General features: G+C 41.1%; 1 protein-coding gene across 3 annotated transcripts in view; it reads left to right on the top strand.

Moving 5' to 3' along the window:
- The window catches only part of CDK19 (cyclin dependent kinase 19), a 215,930-nt gene that overhangs the window by 31,499 nt on the left and 167,402 nt on the right, over positions 1-17,029 (top strand). For 2 of the 3 annotated variants that reach the window (XM_038001010.2, XM_008007336.3), the window contains exon 2: positions 7,926-7,987. The exons of the other annotated variant lie outside the window; for it this stretch is intronic. The gene's annotated coding sequence lies outside the window, so the exon portion shown is untranslated. The remainder of the gene's footprint in view (positions 1-7,925; positions 7,988-17,029) is intronic. 3 annotated transcript variants of the gene reach the window in all.

The following is a 17,029-nucleotide window of genomic DNA, read 5'->3' as shown; positions in this document are numbered from 1 at the left end:
GTTTTTTTTTTTTTTTTTTTGAGACAGGGTCTCACTTTGTCACCCAGGCAGTGACATGATCTTGGCTTACCTCAGCTTCCACCTCCTGAACTCAAACAATCCTCCCACCTCAGCCTCCTGAGTAGGTGGGACTATCAGGATGTGGCAACATGCCTGGCTAATTTTTGTATTTTTTGCAGAGATGGGGTTTCACAGTGTTGCCCAGACTGGTGTCGAACTCCTGAGCTCAAGCCGTCTGCCTGCGTTGCCCTCCCAAAGTGCTAGGATTAGAGGTGTGAGCCACTGCACCCAGCCCAAATCGGGTCTTGCTTTCACCGAGTTCTGCTGTGTTTCTTATCACTGGGAACAGGCAACTGTCTGATATAGTTTGGATATTTGTCCCCTCCAAATATCAGGTTGGAAATGGACCTTCAGTGTTGGGAGGTAGGGCCAACTGGGAAGTGTTTGGGTCATGGGGGCAGATCCCTTATGACTGGCTTGCTGCTGTCCTGGGTAATGAGTGAGTTCTTGCTCTGTCAGTTCCCAGGGAGATCTGGTTGTACAAAAAGAATCTGGGATATCCCTCCTATCTCTCTTACTCCCTCTGTTGCCATGTGACACACTGGCTCCCCTTCCCCTTGTGCCATGATTGAAAGCTTCCTGAAGCCCTCATCAGAAGCAGATGCTGGTGCCATGTTTCTTATATGGCCTGCAGAACCATGAGCCAAATAAACTTCGTTTCTTTATAAATTAGCCAGTTTGAGGTATTCCTTTATAGTGGACTAATACACTAATATCTCACACATTTTCTTTCTTTGTAACTTTTTGGATGGTTAATCAAGATAATGTCCATAGAGAACTACAGAGTGCTATGTAATAGGCACTAAAAGACACTGGCTTCTTCTGTCTTACCTAAGAACAAACTTGAGATTATAAAAAAATGAGAAGTTAAAATCTCTTTCTTGTGAGTTTCATTTTTCCTTTAAAAAAATTTAAAAGTATATCTAAATGCCACCTCCTCTCTGCTTTCTCATCTCTGGAAGATGTGATACTTCTCCTTTGCATTCATAGTACCTTGGAACTTACTTTCAAGCAGCTCATCATTCAGTATTTTAATTGTGCAGTACAATGCTTGGCACATAATTGATCCTCAATAAATATTTGTTGTAGAGATGTCTTGAAATGAGGTAACATGTTCTCCATTGTCTTCTCTTGAACAGCTGAACAACCGTACTGAAAAAAATAGGTTTATCCACTCAGGAAGCTTGGTTTGTTTTGGAAGAAAAATGGTATTTTGTAGTTAAGGAAATTTAAGTATTACCAACTGTCTTAAAATAAATTCTGATGTCTTCTGATATATACCTTAGTAGGAGATTTTATTTGTGTTGTGATTTGAAATGAAGGCAACAGCGTGATTTTTTTTTTTTTTTTTTTGAAACAATGTCACTCTGTTGCCCAAGCTGGAGTGCAGTGGTGCGATCTCAGCTCACTGCAACCTCCTCCTCCCAGGTTCAAGTGATTCTCCTGCCTCAGTCTCTCAAGCAGCTAGGATTACAGGTGCAAGCCACCATGCCTGGCTAATTTTTGTGTGTGTGTGTGTGTGTGTGTATATATATATATATATATTTTTTTTTTGAGATGGAGTCTCACTCTGTCACCCAGGCTTGAGTGCAGTGGCGCCATCTCAGCTAACTGCAGCCTCCACCTCCTGGGTTCAAGTGATTCTCCTGTCTCAGCTTTCCGAGTAGCTGGGATTACAGACATGTGCCACCACACCCAGCTAATTTTTATATTTTTAGTAGAGACAGGGTTTTGCCATGTTGGCCAGGCTGGTCTTGAAAACCTGACCTCAGGTGATCTGCCCGCCTCGGCCTCCCAAAGGGCTGGGATTACAGGTGTAAGCCATCATGCCTGGCCTAATTTTTGTATTTTTGTAGAGACAGGGTTTCACCATGTTGGCCAGGCTGGTCTCAAACTCCTGACCTCAGGTAATCCGCCCACCTCAACCTCTCAAAGTGCTGGGATTACAGGTGTGAGCCACAGTGCCCGGCCTCCTTTTAAGTGCTTGAGAATATGAGGTTTTAAAAATTTTATTTATTTATTGTAGAGGTGGGGTCTCACTATATTGCCCAGGCTGGCCTCAAACTCCTGAGTTCAAGTGATCCTCTTGCCTCAGCCTTCCACAGTGCTGGGATTACAGACGTGAGGCACTGTGCCCAGCCAAGGTTTTTGAAGTACTTCAGAATGACTATTTCTCTGAACTTCATTTATTCATCTAACATTTATTGAGTTCTTCTTTATGCCCTAGTCTAGACCTTGTGCTAAGGGCTATGGAAAGTCAAAGAGTTACAAATGGTTTCCTATCCTCAAGGCCTTTCACTTTAATGACAGAGGTAGACCAAAACATCCCCACATTACATTATAGTTTCATAGAAAGGTAAGCACAAAGGAACATTGTCCATTCATATTTGGTGCACGAGTTTGTTGTTTGTACTTGTGTATAGGGTGAGTGCATCAGGAAAGATTTTTGGAGGAGCTGAGACTTGAAGGATACATGGAGAAAGACTCTTGCGAAGGGCATTTATTCCAAATAGAGTGTATATACCTGTGCAAAGGCGGGGCGGTATTAGAAGCCTGTAATTGGTTCTTTATGGGTGGAGGTAAGGCTGCAGATATAAGCAGAGGTCAAAGGAATAATGAAAGGTCCTGTGTGCCAAGATAAGGATTTTGACGATTCTGATTTGTATTTTAGAAAGATGACTGATACAGCAGTGTAAAGGTGGGTATATTAGATTTAGGTTCACCTACAATACAAAACAGGTGGTCTCAACAAAATAGAGGTATATTTCTCACACTGAAGTCCAGTTTTGGCATGATGACTCTAGGATCATCAAAGACCTGAGTTCCTTCTGTCTGCTTGACTGTCCCTTGGCACAGCTTCCATTACCCTTATTGTCCAGAATGACTGCTGGAGTGCCATGCACTGTATCTGAGCTACAGACACACTTCTAGCTAAGTTCCGTTTAAGTAGCTATCTTGGAAGTGTCTCATCCAATGACTTCCACTTCTAGCTTATTGACCAGTCCTAGTAGCAAGGAAGGCTGGGAAATGTACACTTTTACCTGGATACGTGCCACCCAGAATAAAACCATGGTCTGTTCCTAAGGAAGAGAGGGAGAATGGGTGTATACTAGGCAACCAGTAGTGTTTGCCACAAAGAGGACGGATAATGGAGGTAGGGAGAACAATTTGGTACAATTTACCCAAGTAGTAATACATGTGATTGCTTATACAAGACTGGTTTGGTTAATAATACAAAAATTGAAACTCTGTGGTAACTCTGAGTAAAAGCCATTCTGCTGGGAAACCTAGAGGACTCAAGTGGTTATTTTGATAACAAAGCTGTTTTAGTGGGGCAAAAATTATACTTTAATAATTTTAACCTTTGAATTAAAAGACTTCCAATTAAACTTTTAGTAAAATTAAATCAGTACTAAAGAGGATTAATGTTTGTAAGAAAGACATTGATAGGAATTCCTTTTTAAAAAAGTGTATAGTATGATTTTTAAAAACTCTATGACAATATACATTAAACGGGTTTACAGTGTGTTTTTGGGAGATGAAATAATTTTGTTTTTCTTTTTGCAATTCCCTTTTTAGATTTTCTATACTTAGCACATGTTACTTTTTTAAAAATTGTGATAAAATACACATAACAAGAAATTTACCATCTTAACTATTTTTAGGTGTACAGTTCAGTGGCATTGAGTACATTCATATTGTGCTACCATCACCACCATCCATCCACAGACCTCTTTCGTCTTACAAATCTGGAACTCTGGACCTATTAAGGAATAAGTTCCCATTCTCCCCTTCCGAAGCCCAGCCCATGGCAACCACATTCTGCTTTCTGTCTCTATGAATTTGACTACTGTACCTACCTCATGTACATGGGATCTGTAGTGTTTGTCCTTTTGTGAGGGCTTATTTGACCTAGCATAATGCCTTCAAGCTTGTAGCATGTGCCAGAATTTCCCTCCTTTGTATGGCTAATATTCTGTTATATGTATATGCTACCAATTGTTTATCCACTTACCTGTTAAGGGAAGCTTGGATTGCGTCCACATTTTGGCTACTGTGAAAAATCATCCTACAAACATGGGTATAGAAGTATCTCCTTGAGTCCCTGCTTTTCGTTCTTTTGACTCCATACCCAGAAATGGAACTGCCGGATCATATGGTAGTTCTGTGTTTACTTTTTTGATGAACCGCTATACTATTTTCCATAGCAACTGCACCATTCTGTGCTCCCACCAACAGTACACAAGGCTTCTAGGTTTTCTGCATCCTCACCGACACTTATTCTTTTATATATTTTTTAGTTTTTCCTTTTTTAGTTTTTTGATGGTAGCCGTCATAAAGTATGAGGTTGTATGTTATTGTATTGAGATTTTAAAGTTTACAAAATGTTTGAGTGAGTTGTGTAACCAAATGGCAGCAAGTTTAAAAAACAGAAATACTCAGTGTTGCTACTCTTACACCAATATTATTTGTTATTCGGATATACTGATTTTAAATTTTAAGGCCTTTTGTTTTGAAAAAGTTCTAATTTTTCTTTTAGTTTCATATCACACATTTCTCATTTTGTTACATATTTTATACAACATTTTTATTGGAATTTTCTGAGAAAATGTTGCATATGCTGAGGAATATATAGATGATTGAATACTTAAGAACACGTATAATTGTTTGGCTTCTTACATATAGATAGATGCCGGTTTGTATGATTTTAATTTCATAGGCTGGATGATGTGGTGACTAAGAACATGTTTCTGGGAGTGGTCTGGGTTTGACTTGCCACTTCTGGCTGCATGCTTTTGGACAAGTTTCTTAAATTCCCTTTGTCTCATTTCTTCGTCTTTAAAGTATAATAGTACCTATCTCAGAGTTGTGAAGACCAAATGAGTTAGTGCTTGTACAACTCTTAGAACTGTGCCTGGCACATCAAACATTCTATGTAAGCCTTTGCTGCTATTATTGTTTTATTGGATGGGAATTTATCTCTTTGGTTTTCAGGATTATATGTAATATTCAAGTAGTCACTGTGTTTCAACATAGTATGTCAAATGCACTTAACTTAGAACGTCACAAGCACTGCTTTAGAGGAGGGTGCAGTCTAGAAGGCTGTTTTGGGAATTAAGAGAAGATACAGCTGAGGCTGGGCATATTGCTAAATTAGTAATTTGATATAATCATCTATTGGGGACTGTGCTCTTCTGGCTGCCATTTAGCTTTGACAACTAACTATTCTAGGCTCTTTTGGCCATCTCAAACTTTCGCTGTGCTTCTTCGGGCTTCCTCACACAGCTCCCCAGATTCTTTGGCTGGGCAAGGAATATTTTCTCTGGGGTTTTTTTTTTTTTTTTTTTTTTTTGAGACAGAGTTTTGCTCTTGTTGCCCAGGCTGGAGTGCAATGGCACGATCTTGGCTCACTGCAACCTCCACCTCCCAGGTTCAAGAGATTCACCTGTTTCAGCCTCTCGAGCAGCTGGGATTACAGGTGTGTGCCACTGTGCCCAGCTGATTTTTGTATTTTTAGTAGAGATGGGGATTTTGCCATGTTGGCCAGGCTGCTCTTGAACTCCTGACCTCAGGTGATCCACCAGCCTCAGCCTCCCAAAGTGCTGGGAGTACAGGCATGAGCTGCCGCGCCCGGCTATTTTCTCTGGTTCTTAGTTAACAACTTTTGTTAAGTCACTAATTTAAATAGAATGCACTGGCTTAAATTTTTGCATAAAATAGCATTCTGTAATTTATAACATTTTTAAAAACCTTGTTTCACTGATATTCAATATAAATCTGAGAGATGGTGAAGGTGTCCTCATTGAACAACCCAGGTTATACTGAGAGATTAAGTGCCTCATGTCACAAAGCACTTAAATGAGCCACCTTGGATTTGAACTCAAGTCACCTGGCTTCGGGGCCAATGTTTTAAAATACTGTTTTTTCCTTGACATGTCATCAGGTTTTAAGACAATACTTTGTTCCTTCTTTTCTAATTATTTGATGATACTTTTAAAGATTTCTAAATACTCCATAAAGATAATATGCCCCTCTCTTTTAAATTCAACAGCTGATAAAATTTATCTGATTCATTTTTCTCATATATCAGCTATATTTTGTAGTCTTTTATCCCTATTACCAGAAAAGAATGAAATAAAATCTGAGATCTAAATATTTTACCTGATTAAATCCTTAATTTTTCTACGTGAATGTTTTCTGAAAAACCTTTCATATTTCATGATTATTTTTATTTTATGATATTAGAACAAGGTAGATTTCTCCCATACTGCCTAGCATATGTAGTACCTTGCGTATTTCAGCATTACTGTCAGAATTAAATTAAATCTTGCCACCAGAATAGCTTTACAGTGCTACTTTCTCCTTTTTTCTTTTACGTTATCCTCTTCTAGGTCCGTTTTTAATTGTTTTTCTCCAATATTCCCAATAATTTCTGGTTCTAATAAGAGAATGTACCTTGAGCTGCGGGGCCTGCCATACTTTATTTTGTGAAGTATATTTTTCCACCTAATTTATTTTTTCTTTTTCTTTTCTTTTCTTTTTTTTTTTTTGAGATGGAGTCTCGCCCTGTTGCTAGGCTGGAGTGCAGTGGCGCGATCTTGGCTCACTGCAACCTCTGCCTCCGGGGTTCAAGCAATTTTCCTGCCTCAGCCTCCTGATTAGCTAGGACTACAGGTGCCTGCCACCACACCCAGCTAATTTTTGTATTTTTAGTAGAGACAAGGTTTCACCATGTTGGCCAGGATGGTCTTGATCTCTTGACCTTGTGATCTGCCTGCCTTGACCTCCTGAAGTGCTGGGATTATAGGTGTGAGCCACCACGCCAAGCCTATTTTCTATTTCTTTTGAGACAGGGTCTTGTTCTGTCACCCAGGCTGGAGTGTAGCAGTGTGATCAGGACTCACTACAGCCCCAACCTCCTGGGCTCAGGTGATCCTCCCACCTCAGCCTCCCAAGTAGCTGGGACTACAGGTGTGCACTGCCACGTCCAGCTAGTTTTTGTATTTTTAGTAGAGATGGGGTTCCGCCCTGTTGTCCACGCTGGTCTTGAACTCCTGAGCGCAAGCAATCCACCGGCCTTGGCTTCCCAAAGTGATGGAATTACAGGCATGACCCACTGTGCCCAGCCTTTAATTTGTTTTATAGTCTTTATATAATAGTCCCTTTATCTGTGGTTTTGCTTTCTGCTGTTTTAGTTACTGACTTATGGTCTGAAAATATTAAATGGAAAATTCCAGAAATAAAGATTTCATGTTTTAAATTGTACCCATTTTGAGTAGTGTGATGAAATCTTGTGCTGTCTAGCACTGTCCTCCTCTGTCCCTTTGGGGACATGAATCATCCCTTTGTCCAGTATATCCATGCTATAGATACTACCTGTCACTTAGTAGTCATTTTAGTTATTAGATAAAAAAAATCAGTGTATGTAGGGTGTCTGGTACTATCCCAGATTTCCGGCAGCTACTGGGGGTCTTGGAACGTATCCTGCATGGATAAGGGGGGACTGCTGCATATGGATTGGCCTGCTCACATAATTTAAAAGGTTGAATTGTTACTTTCACTGTATATAAATTCATACTTTATTGCTGCATTAGTTTTTCCAGTAGTATAAATTGGTTCTTTTGGTAAGGATATAATTAGTTAAGACTCAACTTTTGGTCTTTTCATACAATAAGCTGCATTATATATATAATGAATTGTGAATGTTACCTGTATATTGTTGATACGCTCATTGTCAAATCTAAAATCTGAGTTCCTTGGCAGATATGTAGACTTGTGATAGGCATTTGGCATTTTATGTTTTGGGCAGTGTAACTTTAAATCTACATAAACTTCTCTGCCTTTTGCCTCTGCTGTGTTCATAGATTCCAGGAGGCCTTCGTGTATGGACCTCAAGCGTTGGAGGTAGCAGACTTTTCAGCAGAAGGTAAAGCAGAGTATTGCCTTCTGGTGTCATTGTGTGTGTGTGCTGGGGTGGGTATGTGACAGGTGAGAGCTTTTCATAAGTGTAGTCACTAAGTAATTTATAATGATGCATTATATGATTCACTTTCATAAAATTTAAAACCAAGGTAATACCTGTACAGTTTTATTTGGTATTACTAAAATTCATAAAAAAATAGTAAAATTTAGATAGAACTAAAGACTCTAAATTTCACTTCTTTGCCATTAAGAAATAGGAGTGAGTAGGAAAACAGCATTAATGTAATGTATGCTATATACCGTATAATTTTCTCAGACCTAGCTTTACTCTGGTTTCTTCTTGGGAGCTTGTCCAAGTCATTATTCATATGCTGCTCCTTTTACTGAAAAATTGCTTCACAATAGAGGGGCAGCCTAATCCATGACTCATGACTGGAAGATACGCATTCTTGCTATAGGTCCCATGTGCCAGAAATGTTAGTTTCCAATATGCTAGTTACCTGTCTCTTGATAACATTTTTTTCCTTTTCCTTTTTTTTTTTTTTTTTTTTGAGACAGTCTCCCTCTGTTGCCAGGCTGGAGTGCAGTGGTATGATCTCGGCTCACTGCAACCTCCACCTTCCAGGTTCAAGTGATTCTCCTGCCTCAGCCTCCCAAGTAGCTGGAACTACAGACATGCACCATCACGCCAAGCTAATTTTTGTATTTTTAGTAGAGATGGGGTTTCACCATATTGGCCAGAATGGTCTCGATCTCTTGACCTCGGGATCTGCCCGCAGTTAGTTCTCATCCCACACACTTGTAAAATGTTTTTATAGAGACCTTTTTTTCTTTTTTTTAAGAGACGGAGTTTCCCCATGTTGCCCAGGCTGGTCTTGAGCCCCTGGGCTCAAGCAGTCTGCCCGCCTTAGCCTCCCAAATTGCTAAGATTATAGGCATCCGCCACCACACCCTGCTATGGAGACCTTCTTAATGAGTCTTTTTTTTTTTTTTTTTTTTTTTTTGGGTGGGGGAGACAGAGACTTACTGTTTCCCAGCCTGGAGTGCAGTGGTGTCATTACAACCATTGTGGCTTTCACCTCCCAGGCCCAAGCAATCCTTCCATTTCAGCCTCCCAAGTAGCTGGGACCACAGGCTCATGCCGCCACACCTGACTAATTTTTAAGTTATTTGTAGAGACAGGGTCTTGCTGTATTGCTCAGGCTGGTCTGGAACCTGTGGCCTCAAACAGCCCTCCTGCCTCGGCCTCCCAAAATGTTGGGATTACAAGTATGAGCCACTGCCTGGTGGAGTCACTTTTTATGATATGACTAGAGATCAGAAATTCTGACATACGTACTTTACCTGGGTAATGCTTCTTTAAAAAAAAACAAAACAACATTTTGTCATTTATGTGCCGGATATCATAGATGTTACTTTCTGCTTTCTGTAAATTTAACCATTTATGAACTTTCTTCACATGATACCTGAAGGGTTTTTTTTTTTTTGAAAGAGTTCTATAGCAGCTAACAGTGTACTCTTAGACGTAAAGTTAGTAATGTGGCTAGTTTTTAGATAGATTCTGAATGGGAATCAGAGGAATGGGCTTCTTATGGGCTTCTGGCAATTATAGTTGTTTAGATATCAAGTAAGTATGATATGATTTGGCTCTGTGTCCCCACCCATATCTCCTCATCTTGAATTGTACTCCCATAATTCCCATGTGTTGTGGGAGGGACTTGATGGGAGATAATTTGAATCATGGGGGCGGTTTCCCCCCCTGCTGCTCTCATGGTAGTGAATAAGTCTCATGAGATCTGATGGTTTTATCAGGGGTTTCCACTTTTGGATCCTGCTCATTTTCTCTTGCTGCTGCCATGTAAGAAGTGCCCTTTGCCTTCTGCTGTAATACTGAGGCCTCCCCAGCCATGTGGAACTGTAAGTCCAATTAAACCTTTTTTTCTTCCGAGTCTCAGGTATGTCTTTATCAACAGCGTGAAAACAGACTGATACAGTAAACTGGTAACAGTAGAGTGGGCACTGCTTAAAAGATACCTGAAAATGTGGAAGTGACTTTGGCAGAGGTTGGAACAGTTTGAAGGGCTCGGAAGAAGACAGGAAAATGTGGGAAGGTTTGGAACTTCCTAGAGACTTGTTGAATGGCTTTGCCCAAAATGCTGATAGCGATATGGACAAAGTCCAGGTTGAGGTGGTCTCAAATGGAGATGAGGAACTTGTTGGGAACTGGAGCAAAGGTGACTCTTGTTATGTTTTAGCAAAGAGACTGGTGGCATTTTGCCCCTGCCCTAGAGATTTGTGGAACTTTGAACTTGAGAAAGATGATTTAGGGTATCTGACAGAAGAAATTTCTAAGCAGCAAAGCATTCGAGAGGTGACTTGGATGTTGTTAAAGGCATTCAGTTTCGCAAGGGAAGCAGAGCATAAAAGGTTGGAAAATTTGCAGCCTGACAATGTTATAGAAAAGAAAAGCCCAGAAAATGGGAGCCAGCTGTAGAAATTTGCATAAGTAGCAAGGAGCAGAATGTTACTTCCCAAGACAATGGGGAAAATGTCTCCAGGGCATGTCAGATGTCTTCAAGGCAGCCTCTTCCATCACAGGCCTGGAGACCTAGGAGAAAATGGTTTCTGGGCTGGGCCAAGGGTCCCTGTGCTGTTTGAAGTCTGGGGACTTGGTGCCCTGCATCCCAGCCACTCCAGCTGTGACTAAAAGTGGCCAAGGTACAGTTCAGGCTGTTGCTTCAGAGGGTGGAAGCCCCAAGCCTTCGCAGGTTCCACATGGTGTTGAGCCTGTGGGTGCACTTTAGAAGTCAAGAATTGAGGTTTGGGAACCTCTGCCTAGATTTCAGAAGATGTATGGAAATGCTGGATGCCGAGGCAAAAGTTTGCTGCAGGGGTGAGGCCCTCATGGAGAACCTCTGCTAGGGCAGTGCAGAAAGGAAATGTGGGGTTGGAACCCCCACACAGAGCCTCTAGTGGCGCACTGGCTAGTGGAGCTGTGAGAAGACCTCCAGACTCCAGAATGGTAGATCCACTGACAACTTGCACCATGCACCTGGAAAAACTGCAGACACTCAACACCAGCCCGTGAAAGTAGCCAGGACGGCGGCTATACCCTGCAAAGCCACAGGGTTGGAGCTGCCCAAGACCATGGGGGACCCACCTCTCACATCAATGTGATCTGGATGTGAGACTTGGAGTCAAAGGAGATCATTTTGGAGCTTTAAAATTTGACTGCTCCGCTGGATTTCAGATTTGCATGGGCCTGTAACCCCTTTGTTTTGGCCAATGTCTCCCCTTTGGAATGGTCTGTAGTTATCCAATTCCTGTACCCCATTGTATCTAGGAAGTGACTAGTTTGCTTTTGATTTTACAGGCTCATAGGTGGAAGGGACTTACCTTGTCTTGGATAAGACTTTGGACTGTGGACTTTTGGGTTAATGCTGAAATGAGTTAAGACTTTGGGGGACTGTTGGGAAGGCATGATTGGTTTTGAAATGTAAGGACATGAGATTTGGAGGGGCCAGGAGTGGAATGATATGGTTTGGCTCTATGTCCCCACCCAAATCTCATCTTGAATTCTATACCCATAATTCCCACATGTTGTGGGATGGAGCCAGTGGGACATAATTTGAATCATGGGAGCAGTTTCCCTCATACTATTCTTGTGGTAGTGCATAAGTCTCATGAGATCCGATGGTTTTATCAGGGGTTTCTGCTTTTGCGTCCGTCTCATTTTCTCTTGCCACCACCATGTAAGAAGTGCCTTTCACCTCCTGCTACGATTCTGAGGCCTCCCTAGCTATGTGGAACTGTAAGTCCAATTAAACCTCTTTTTCTTCCCAATCTCGGGTATGTCTTTATCAGCAGCATAAAAACAGACTAATACAAAGTAGCTGCATATTATACCTTCTCTTTAGGCTATATACCTTATGTGAAGTTGGATAGTATGTATTTATGAAATCTCTACTGTGTGCCCAACATAGGAGCACACCATTTTACAATGAACCAAGTTTTGCTATTCTTTCACTTCCTCCTATTCAGAGAAGCTATTTTTCTTAACTAGAAGAGATAGGTGAATTTCAGGCTGTTTATTGAGGTAAGCTACAATTTTACTTCCCAAACCCTTTTGCCTTTATTTTACTTTTTTCAGTGACTATTTTGAGGATATTTTCTCTTTATCAATAATAGATTGGAAGCAATTTAAAGCTTTTCATACATTTGCAGGCTAGTTGGCTATTTTCATCACTGTTGAATTATGCATTCTTATATTTGTTTTGCTAATCTGACTGTAGTGTATTTTGTTACCAGTTGAGAATTATTTCTCCCAGTCAATGGCTTGTCTTTTTGCCTTCTTGAAAATACCTTTCACAAAGCAAAAGTTTTAGTTTTACTCGTCCAACTTCCCAAATTTAAAACATATTTTTAATTGATGTATAATGATTGTACATATTTATGGACTACATGTGATACTCCAGTACATGTATACAATGTGTAATGATCAAATCAGGATAATTAGCATATTCATCTCCTCAAACTTTTTTTTTTTTTTTTTTTTTTGAGGCGGAGTCTCGCTCTGTCCCCCTGGCTGAAGTGCAGTGGCGCCATCTCGGCTCACTGCAAGCTCCGCCTCCCGGGTTCCCGCCATTCTCCTACCTTAGCCTCCCGAGTAGCTGGGACTACAGGCACCCGCCACCGCGCCTGGCTAATTTTTTGTATTTTTAGCAGAGACAGGGTTTCACCGTGGTCTCGATCTCCTGACCTTGTGATCCGCCCGCCTCGGCCTCCCAAAGTGCTGGGATTACAGGCGTGAGCCACCGTGCCCGGCCTCCTCAAACATTTATCATTTATTTGTGTTGGGAGCATTCAAAAGTCTCTTCTTGGCCAGGTGCGGTGGCTCACGCCAGTAATATCAGCACTTTGGGAGGCTGAGGAGGGCAGATCATCTGAGGTCAGGAGTTCGAGATCAGCCTGGCCAACTTGGTGAAACCCTATCTCTACTAAAAATACAAAAAATTAGCCAGGCATGGTGACGTATGCCTGTCACCCTGGCTGGAGTGCAGTGGTGCAATCTCAGCTCACTGCAACCTCCACCTTCTGGTTCAAGCGATTCTCTTGTCTCAGCCTCCTGAGTAACTGGGACTAGAGATGCGCACCACCATGCCTGGCTTATTTTTGTATTTTTAGTAGAGACAAGGTTTCACCATTTGGCCAGGCTAATTTCAAACTCCTGACCTTGGTGATCTGCCCACCTTGGCCTCCCAAAGTGCTGTGATTACCGGCGCTAGCCACCATGGCTGGCCTTATTTGTTTGTTTTCTTAGAGACAGGGTCTCACTATATGGCCCAGGCTGGTCTGGAACTCCTGGGCTCAAGCAGTCTTCTTGCCTTAGCCTTCCAAAGTGCTGGGATTACAGGCATGAGCCATTGCATTCAGCTAGGATCAACTTTTTGTACTCTAAACATAAGTGAAAATGTGGTATTTGTCTTTCTATACATTGCATATTTTACTTAAAATAATGCCCTGCAGGGTCAATGATGCTGCAAATGACAGGATTTCTTTTTTCTTTCTTTCTTTTTTTTTTTTTTTGAGACAGAGTCTCGCTCTGTTGCCCAAGGTGGAGTGCAGTGGTGTGATCTGGGCTCACTGGAACCTTTGCCTCCTGGTTTCAAAGGATTCTCCTGCCTCAGTGTCCTGAGTAGCTTGGATTACAGCGGCCTGCCACCACACCCAGATAATTTCTTTTGTATTTTTAGTAGAGATTGGGTTTCACCAAATTGGCCAGGGTGGTCCTGCACCCCTGGTGTCAGGTGATCCACCTGCCTGGGGCTCCCAAAGTGCTGGCATTACAGGTTTGAGTCAACATGCCTGGTCTGCAAATGACAGGATTTCATTCATTTGTAGCTATATATATATATGCCACATTTTCTTTATCCATTCATCTCTTGAAGGATGTTTAGGTTGATTCCTTATCTTCAGTATTGTGAATAGTGCTGCAGTAAATATAGGAGTGCAGCTATCTCTTTGACATACTGATTCTCTTTACTTTGGATGTATAACAAGTAGTGGGATTGCTGGATCATATGGTATTTCTATTTTTAGTTTTTTGAGGAATGTTCATACTATTTTCCATAATGGCTGTACTAATTTACATTCTCACCAACAGTGTATAAGAGTTCCCCTTTCTCTGCATCCTTGCCAACATTTGTTATTTTCTCTTTTTGATAATAGCCATTTTAAACTGGTGTGAGATGATACATATCGTTTTGCATTTCTCTGATAATGAGTGATGTTGAACATTTTTCATATACCTGTTGGTCATTTGTATATCTTTCCTTGAGAAATAGCTATTCAGATCATTTATCTATTTTTTAATTGGATTTGGGTGTTAAATTGTTCAATTCTCCCCTTCCCTTTCCTCCTCTCCCTTCCCCTCCCCTCCTCGTCTTTTTTTTTTTTTCCTGAGACGGAGTCTTGCTCTGTCACCAGGCTGGAGTGCAGTGATGTGATCTCGGCTCACTGCTGCCTCTGCCTCCCAGATTCGCGCCATTCTCCTGTCTCAGCCTCCTGAGTAGCTGGGACTACAGGCACGTGCCACCACGCCCAGCTAAGTTTTTGTATTTTTAGTAGACGGGGTTTCACCTTGTTGTTGGGCAGGATGGTCTGTCTCCTGACCACATGATCCACCTGCCTTGGCCTCCCAACATGCTGGAATTACAGGTATGAGCCACTGCGTCTGACCTCTCCTCTTCTTTTTATTGATATGGAGTCTTACTCTGTCACCCAGGCTGGAGTGCAGTGGCATGATCATAGCTAATTGCAGCCTCAACTTCCAGGGCTCGAGTGATCCTTCTTCCTAAAATGTCAAATTTTTTAAATTTTTTTGTAGAGACATGGTCCTGCTATGTTGCCTAGGCTGGTCTCAAACTCCTAGATTCAAGCAATTCTCCCACCTCAGCCTTCCAAAGTGTTGAGATTATAGGTCTGAGCCACCGTGCCTGGCTCTTTTTATTTTCTTTGAAGTGTCTTTCGCAGAGCCTAAGTTTTTCATTTTAGTCAAGTCCCACTTCTCAAATTAAAAAAAATACGAATTGTGTTTTACTATTGTATTTAAAAGGCATTGTAAACCCAAGGTCATCTAGGTTTTCTTCTATTTTATTCCCTAAAATATTTAATTAATTAATTTATTTATTTATGCATGCATGCAACGGAGTCTTGCTCTGTTGCTCAGTCTGGAGTATAGTGGCACAATCTAGGCTCATTGCAACCACTGACTCCTGAGTTCAAGCAATTCTCCTCCCTCAGCCTCCCGAGTAGCTGGGATTATAGGTGCCTGCCACCATGCCCAGGAAATTTTTGTATTTTTAGTAGAGATGAGGTTTTGCCATGTCGGCCAGGGTGGTCTTGAACTTCTGACCTCAGGTGATCCACCCGCCTCAGCCTCCCAAAGTACTGGTATTGGAGGCGTGAGCCACCGCACCTGGCCTTCTCTAAAAATTTTATAGTTTTCTATTTTATATTAAGTCAGCAGTCCATTTCGAGTTACTTTTTTTGCAGGGTGTAAGGTCTGTGTCTAGATTCTTTTTTTTTTTTTTTAGCATATACGCATCCAGTTGTTCTAGCACTGTATGTTGAAACAGCTTCTTTCTCCATTGCTGCTCTTTGTTCCTTTGTCAACGAACACATGAGTCTATTTGTGTGAGTCTATCTCTATTCTGTTCCATTGATTGATTTGTGTTTTCTGTCACCAGTATCACATTGTCCTGATTACTGTGGCTTTATAATAACTTGGAAGTTGGGTAGTATCAGTCTTCCAACTTTGTTCTTCTCCTTCAATATTGCATTGGTATTCTGGGTCTTTTGTCTTTCCGCATGAGCTTTAGAATCTGTGTGTCAATGTCCACAAAGCCATTGGCTGGGATTTTGTTTGGGATTATGTTGCATCTATAGATTAAGTTAGAAAGAATTGAGATCTTGACAATATTGAGTCTTCTTAGACTTATATATGGAATATCTCTCTACTTATTTAGATCTTCTTTGATTTATTTTATCACAGTTTTGTAGTTTAAGTTTTCCTCATATATATCTTATACTTTTGTTAGATTTGTACCTAATATTTCTTTTTTGGGTTGCTAATGTGAATGGTATTGTATTTGTAATTTCCAACTCCAATTTTTTATTGCTGGTGTATAATAAAACAATTGACGTTTTATATTAATCTTGTACTCTGCAATCTTGCTATAATTGTTTATTAGTTCCAGGAGGTTTTTTTTGTTGATTCTTTGGGATTTTCTTCACAGACAATTATGTCATCTGTGAACAAAGTTTTATTTTTTCCTTTCCAATCTGTATACCTCTTATTTCCTTTTCTTGTCTTATATTAGCTAAGACTTGCAGTCTGTGTTGATTAAGAGTGGTGAGAGCAGGCCGGGCATGGCGGCTTATGCTTGGCGGATCACCTGAAATTGGGAGTTTGAGACCAGCCTGACCAACATGGAGAAACCCCTTCTCTACTAAAAATACAAAATTAGTTGGGTGCAGTGGCTCATGCCTGTAATCCCGGCTACTTGGGAGGCTGAGGCAGGAGAATCGCTTGAATTCTGGAGGTGGAGGTAGCAGTGAGCTGAGATTGTGCCATTGCACTCCAGCCTGGGCAACAAGAGTGAAACTCCATCTCAAAAATAAAATAAAAGTGGTGAGAGCAGACATCTTTGGTTTGTTCCTGATTTTAGGGGGAACCATTTAACTTCTCTCCATGAGTTATAATAATCTCAATAGATTATCCTATTTGGTAGTATAAAAAACGTCAGGTACTGCTTATATCAGATCGTAGGAGGACTCCATGCTCCTCCCCTGCATTCCTTCACTTTGCCTTAACTTTTATGAGAAAGATGGGATTAAATGGATGGTCATGAAAGTATTTTAAATGATGGGATTCAGGCAGTTTTAATATATAATACCTTCTATTTTCTTTAGTTTCTCTACTCTGAACTTCTGGAGGGCAAAGACTATACCTCAGCATATTGTTGCAAGCCTTGTAGTGCCCAGT

Source organism: Chlorocebus sabaeus, chromosome 13 (assembly GCF_047675955.1).
Source record: "Chlorocebus sabaeus isolate Y175 chromosome 13, mChlSab1.0.hap1, whole genome shotgun sequence".
In the NCBI taxonomy this organism is placed as follows: domain Eukaryota; kingdom Metazoa; phylum Chordata; class Mammalia; order Primates; family Cercopithecidae; genus Chlorocebus; species Chlorocebus sabaeus.
Note: the sequence above shows the minus strand (reverse complement) of the source record. Positions and strands in the feature narration are given on the sequence as shown.